The 6,955-nt window shown below is 36.5% G+C and overlaps 1 non-coding gene across 1 annotated transcript; it reads left to right on the top strand.

Annotated features, from left to right (window-relative positions):
* The first annotated feature begins 2,750 nt into the window (after positions 1-2,750).
* Positions 2,751-2,823, top strand: Trnag-ccc (transfer RNA glycine (anticodon CCC)). The gene has a single exon. It is a non-coding gene; the product is annotated as a tRNA-Gly (tRNA).
* Positions 2,824-6,955: the final 4,132 nt, after the last annotated feature.

Raw genomic sequence — 6,955 nt, 5'->3', positions numbered from 1 at the left:
AGAATTCTGACAATCTTGCCTCATTAACTTGCAGTGTTCTCATCAGTTATTTTACTTCCTCTATGGTTATCCCCATTTAAAAAGCCTCAGCCTTTCTCCAGTGTTCTCAAAACCAAACTTTCAAAATACTTTAAGAAAGTTAACAGCCTCTCTTTCAGGTTAGGTTGCATGTGAAAATTCAGTTGTATCACAAAAATGTAGTGTTGACCAAAAGAAGCTGCACAGAGAAGAATCTATCCAGTATAGTTTCATTTAATGAATTCAAGAAGATGCAAAACTTATCTGTGGTTTGTGGTGTGAGACTAGTGGTTACCTTTGTGGGAGATGTTGACTAGGCTGACACGTTGAGAAAACCTGGTGAAAATTTCTTAATCTGGGTGTGGGTGGTGGTTTAGTTACATGGATGTATGTATATACATATAAAGTTTATTGAGCTGTACACTTGAAGTTGGTGTGTTTCACTATGTGTGCTACACTTCAATTAAAATAATTAAAACTTGATTCTTTCCTCAATTTCACCGAAGTCAAACTTCCAAAATCTTCGAAATCATTTCCTTATGTGCCTTTTGAGGGCAGCCTTTATCTCTAATCCACAAAACATAACAACAACAAAAAAAAAAAAAAAACCTCCAAAAATGAACAATGGTTTCTGTTTTGGATCCACACACAGTTTGAGACATCTTCAACCAAGATGATTTAAAGATCTTGATCCAGAAGGTTAGGATAGCAGAAAACATTGAATTCCATAGGGACTAAGTTATAAATTTAACTTTGATAAAAGCAGGTGACCTCTCCAAAACGTAGTTTCCTGGTTCTCTTCCATTCCTCCTCATCCTGAAGCATAGCTGAAATATCAACATTTTTTCAGTGCATTCTCTGGTCTCTTTTGTTACCCACACTCTAAGACAAAAGTAATCCCAACTGGTTAGTAATAGAGCATGCATTAGTGCCTTGCTACTCAAAATGTGATCCACAGACTAATAGCATACATATTACCTGGGACCTTGTTAAAAATGGAGAACCAATGGCTCCCATCCAAGACTTACTGAATCAGAATCTGAATTTTAATTTGATTCCAAGGTGATTCAAGTCAGTCAATTTTCTGTTGCTACAAAAAAAAATGCCAAAGACCAGGTAATTTATAAAGAATAGAGGTCTATTTAGCTCATGGTTCTGGAGGCTGGTAAGTTCAAGAGCATGATACCAGCAACTGTGAGGGCCTTCTTATTGCATCCTAAGACGGTGAAGGTCATTACATTTCAAGACAAAGCATGTTAACTTGAATCTCTCTTCGTCTTCTTATAAAGGCACTAATGCCATCATTGAGGTTCCATCTTTATGACCCCATCTAATTTTAATTACTTCCCCCAAATTCTACTCCAAATTCCATTAATGTATGACCTGGGAGATTAAGTTTCCAACATATGAACTTTTAAAAACTTGTTCTAATTATTTATATATGACAGTATAATGCACTTTGACACATCATATATAAATGGAATATAATTTCTTATTCTTCTGGTTGTACATGATGTGGAGTCACACTGATTATATTTCCAATACATGAACTTTTGTGAGACACATTCAAACCAAAGCAACTCATATGTATGTTAAAGATAAAGAAATGATTTAAGAGAGCTCTTACTCAAATTGAAAGGTGATTCCATATCACCAGAACCACAATCCTTAGGATTGCAGTCCTGGGTTCTGACACAGAGATTATGATTTAGAAGTTCTAGGGCATACTTCTGGATTATAACTAAACATGTTTTGAATGTTTACAGGAAAATTGGCTCAAACTTGAAGTGCACTTGTTAACAGACAACACCACAGATAGTAACTGAGTTCCTCACCATTTTTAAGAAGTTTACTGAACAAGTGTCACCTATAATATCTATCATAAAAAATGCTTACAGAATATGTAAGTCTGAGACCTTCCCAATCAGGACTCAAAGCAGCCCTTTACTCATAGTTTGGTGACTCCAGTTCACATGTACATGACTCCAGGGAATCCTATGTTAAGTACTCATCTGCTCTCTTTTCAGCACTTTCCATCTATGTCAAACAGATCTCTGGGTTTTTTTATAGAGATTATTTCTATCTAGGTTGAATACCAAGTGTCCACTGCAAGCAAACCAGGTCCAAAAGGAGTCAGTGGACACTGTCACCTGGCACAGTGAACCAAACCTCCCTGAAAAACTGCCCTACTTGGTATCCTGGTGCTAGAAAGCAAGGGACAGTCTCAGCAGGTAATTCCTATCACAATATTAGCAGCCATTCATGTGCAACATTTAGATGTCTCATCTATAGTTTATATCAAATAAAGAATTTCACAAAGCATTTAACCAAAATGACCAGTTACCAGATTGATAAAATTAAATCAAATACAAATGTCCAGAATTGGTAGGGGATAGATATTGTGATGCTCACACACAGTTGGGGAAAGAATAAATCATGAGACACTTTCTAGAAGGAATTTTTGTATACAGAGCCTGAAAGGAAGTTGCTGAAGTGGGATATTTGAGGTCTCTTGGGGAAATTCAGCTGAACTGACCTAAAACCGGATTGTGAACATACTCTCTACCTCTTTTGTCAATTATTTTGGCTAAAACTATAAAAACTGAGAACACTCATTGGCAGTGAAAGTATGAGGAAATGGGCACTTTTATTTACTGTTGAGGGGTTAAAATGAATACATTCCTTCTGGAGGATATCTGGGAAATAATTATAAAAAGCCATTGGCTTGGGTTGGGGATATAGTTCAGTTGGTAGAGTGTTTGCCTCCCATGTACAAGGCCCTGGGTTCAATCCCCAGCACCACCAAAAAAAAAAAAAAAAGTCATTGGCGTGGATGTAGCTCAGTGGTAAAGCATTTGAATAGAATGTACAAGGCCCTGGGTTCAATTTCAAACATCAAAAAAAAAGAAAGAAAGAAACAAGCATTAATATGAGGGTGCATGCTGATCTAGTAATTCCATTCTAAATATTTATCTGAAGGAAATAATTTAGATGTATGAACAGATCTCTATACAGGATACTTATCACACTTTTGTTTGTCATAATGACAAATGAGAAGAAAAACCACATAGGCAACAATAGAAGACTGAATAAAAAACTATGAGCCAACTATATAGTGGGATCCCATGTAGTCATGGAAAATGTCATTTCAGTCTATTCTTACAGATATACAAAGATGTTCACAATGTATTGTTAACTGAAAAATTGGTGTACGTAGTAAGTTGTATTAGTCAGCTTTTCATTGGTGTGACCAACTTACCTGACAATAACAATTTAGAGGACATAAGATTTATTTTGGCTCATGGTTTTAGAGGTTTCAATTCATGGTTGAAAGACTCCTTTTCTTTGAGTCTTAGGTAAGGTAAAGTACAGCATCATGATGGAAGGGCACAGAGAAGGAAAACTGTTTTACTCATGGCAGCTAGGAAGAAGAGAAAGAGAAAAAAAAGAACCAGGGATAAGATATAGTCTCTGAGGTCATGGTTCCAGGGACCTACATTCTCCAATGAGGTCCCATCCCCTATAGTTTCCACTATCTCCCAACAGTCCATTCAAATGAGTCCATTGAGGTGATTGATCTGTTGATGAGGTTAGAGCCCTCATGATCCAACTACTTCCCCAATCCCTACCTCTGAACATTGCTGCACTGGAGGCCAAGCTCTCAACACATGATCTGTTGGGAGACATTCCTGATCCAAACCATAACAACACAATCTTGTTTTTAAAATACCCATATGTTTGGATGGATTTGTTACCATGGGGGGAAAATCCAGTGTGATGATTGTGGTGAGTGTGTTTAGTCCTTGCATTAGAGAGGCTTTTAAAAATAAATTTTGTGTTGGGCGTGGTGATGAAAACCTGTAATCCCAGTAGTTCGGGAGGCTGAGACAGGAGGATCATGAGATCAAAGCCAGCTTCAGCAATGACAAGGCCCTAAGCAACTCAGTGAGACCCTGTCTCTAAATAAAATACAAAATAGGGCTGGGGATGTGGCTCAGTGGTAGAGTGCCCCTGAGTTCAATCCCCAGTACCAAAAAAAATTAATTTTGTTCTTTTACTTTTTCATTTTTTTCTATAATGAACACAAATTTTTAGTAAAAATTTAAAACAGTAACTATTCCAAAAATTAAAGAAAGATTAGCCAAGATAAAGTCTTGAAGTAGGGACTGTTTTCTTATTATGCTAACATGCTCATCCTCAAAGCACATCTTGTTACACCACATAATTGTTGCCACCACACAATCATCACACCCTGCTTTTTTCACTCCAAAAACTGACTTATAACCTTTCATTATGTAATTGTCACACAGTATAATTCTGTTTGTCACACCATTTAAAAGGTAAACAGAGGGGCTGGGGTTATGTCTCAGGGGTAGAGCACTTGCCTAGCATGTATGAGGCACTGGGTTTGATTCCCAGCACCACATACAAATAAATAAAATAAAGGTCCATCAACAACTAAATTTTTTTTTAAAAAAAAGGTAAACGGAGCAACAATATATTCACCAGTGACATATGGATGTGCATTTGTCTTCCCAAGTACTGCAAGCTGCGAGCCTAGAATTCTCAGTGAACTTACATTGTCAGCAAAATTCCAAAACCTACCTTGCATGGTTTGTCTACCATGCTGCAGCACTCAGGGGAAATACATCTTATGTGTCTGGCTCAAAGGACAGCACATCAGATTTTAAAAACAACAACAACAACAAAAAAAAAAAAAACAGTGGCACAGAATCTTTATACACAAAAAATTAAAATTTTTAAGTCCATACTTCACAACTCTGTACTGTAGTATTACATCCATTATAATATATAATACACAAATCAATAACAACTTATGTGTTACTTTATTTTCAGAACAGAAAAAAATGTTTGCTAAAGTGTCAAGAAGAAATGATGTGAATCAATTTGGATTATTCAATAATATTGCATATTCATGAGTATTCTGTACATCCTAACCTTGCACCAAAGATAAATTAGCAATATATAATTTTTAAATAAATCTTGTTTTTAAAAGCTTCAATTTTGGGCAAAAAAGGGGGACAAAATCTGACAGTTATGTGGTTAAAACAGTAGAGAATATCTAGAGTAAAATGCAAAGCAATCACAACTTCTTGAAATGGGACTTACAGTACATGGCTAAGAAATTAAGAGGAAGTGTTAAAAATTGGAATCTGTACCTGTATTTTCCTTTTGAAAAGTTCCATCTGTGATCCTTTCTGTTTATCTACTTGACATATGAGGGCAGAAAAATGAGAGTAAAGTACAGTTAATTGTCTTGTTGCTTTCAATGGGCACTCATATTTAGATCCTATTTATACTTAGATGACATGTCTTTCCACCTCACTGAGAGCCCCCATCATCAGGTAGAATACTTGTGGGGCTACACTTCAAAGGTCCCGCCACAGCCACAGGGTTTACAGGGCAGGGCAGAAGACAACATGGACTAATGAACATCTTTGGGCATCTGCAGAGCTGCTGAGGAGATTTCATGAAATCTAGTCTCTGAAGCTTACATGAAGAGCAATAATCCAGGAGTGGAGATATTTGCTCTCCCAATATGCCATGAGGTGTCTGACATGATGCCATGAGACTAGGGCAATGCAAAACAAAGGGCCCCAAAGAGTTTTTTTTCACCAATCATCAAGCATGACTCCTCTCCTGCCCACTCTCCTACTAAGAACTCTGCTTTCTAAACTGCTCGTCATAGTGCAAGCGTGGATCATAAAATTTCAACTAGCATTTAAAACAAATACGATGAAAAAAAAAGAATAGATTTAGATAATAAGAGGATGACATATGATATAAAATGCAAAAGTTTCTCCCAGGTAGTAAAAGAGTAATTACAGTCATATGTCACTTAACAACAGAGATACATTCTGAGAAATTTATCACTAGAGAAATCTCATCATCATTCAAGTGTCATAGAGTGCACTTGCATAATCTAAGATGACTACAATGTCACTGGGCTATATAATCTTCTGGGACCACTGTTACATATGTGGTCCCTGATTGACTAAAACTTCATTTGGAGGTGTATGGCTATATGTTGTGTGTGCTTTATGCACGGTGTGTTTGTGTGTGTGTGTACACACACATGCTGGCAGTGATATTAAATGTATTATTCTGGGACTTGGTCAAAAAGTTTAAAAGTTGAACGACTAAAGGTTTTGTACCTGTATACTACTTCCCACTATCCTGGAGGGTGTTATCACTTGAAGCCTCAACCCAGATTTGCTGCCTCCTCCACTGTAGACTGATTAGCTTTCTCACTTGGATATTTTTTATTTTTTTATTGACTTTATTTTTTAAATACATGACAGAAGAAGGCATTACAATTCTTACTACACATATAGAGCACAATTTTTCATATGTTTGTATATAAAATATGTTCACGCCAATTCATGTCTTTATACATGTACTTTGGTTTTGGTTTTTTTTGCATTACAATTCTTATTACACATATATATCACAATTTTTCATCTCTGTTTGTATATAAAGTATGTTGACATCCAATTCGTGTCTTCATACATGTACTTTGGATAATGACGTCCATCACATTCCACCATCCTTGCTAATCCCCTGCCCCCTCCCTTTCCCTCCCTCCCCTCTTCCCTATCTAGAATTCATCTATTCCTCCCATGCTCCCTCTCCCTAGCCAGTATGAGTCAGCCTCCTTATGTCAGAGAAAACATTAGGCATTTGTTTTTATGGGATTGGCTAACTTCACTTAGCATTATCTTCTCCAACATCATTCATTTAACTGAAAATGCAAATGATTTTGTTCTTTTTTAATGCTGAGTAAAATTCCATGGTATATATATATATATATACCACATTTTTTAATCCATTCATCCACTGAAGGGCATCTAGGTTGGTTCCACAGTTTAGCTATTGTGAATTGTGCTGCTATAAACATTGATGAGGCTGTGTCCCT

This window comes from Urocitellus parryii, chromosome X, assembly GCF_045843805.1.
Source record: "Urocitellus parryii isolate mUroPar1 chromosome X, mUroPar1.hap1, whole genome shotgun sequence".
In the NCBI taxonomy this organism is placed as follows: domain Eukaryota; kingdom Metazoa; phylum Chordata; class Mammalia; order Rodentia; family Sciuridae; genus Urocitellus; species Urocitellus parryii.
Note: the sequence above shows the minus strand (reverse complement) of the source record. Positions and strands in the feature narration are given on the sequence as shown.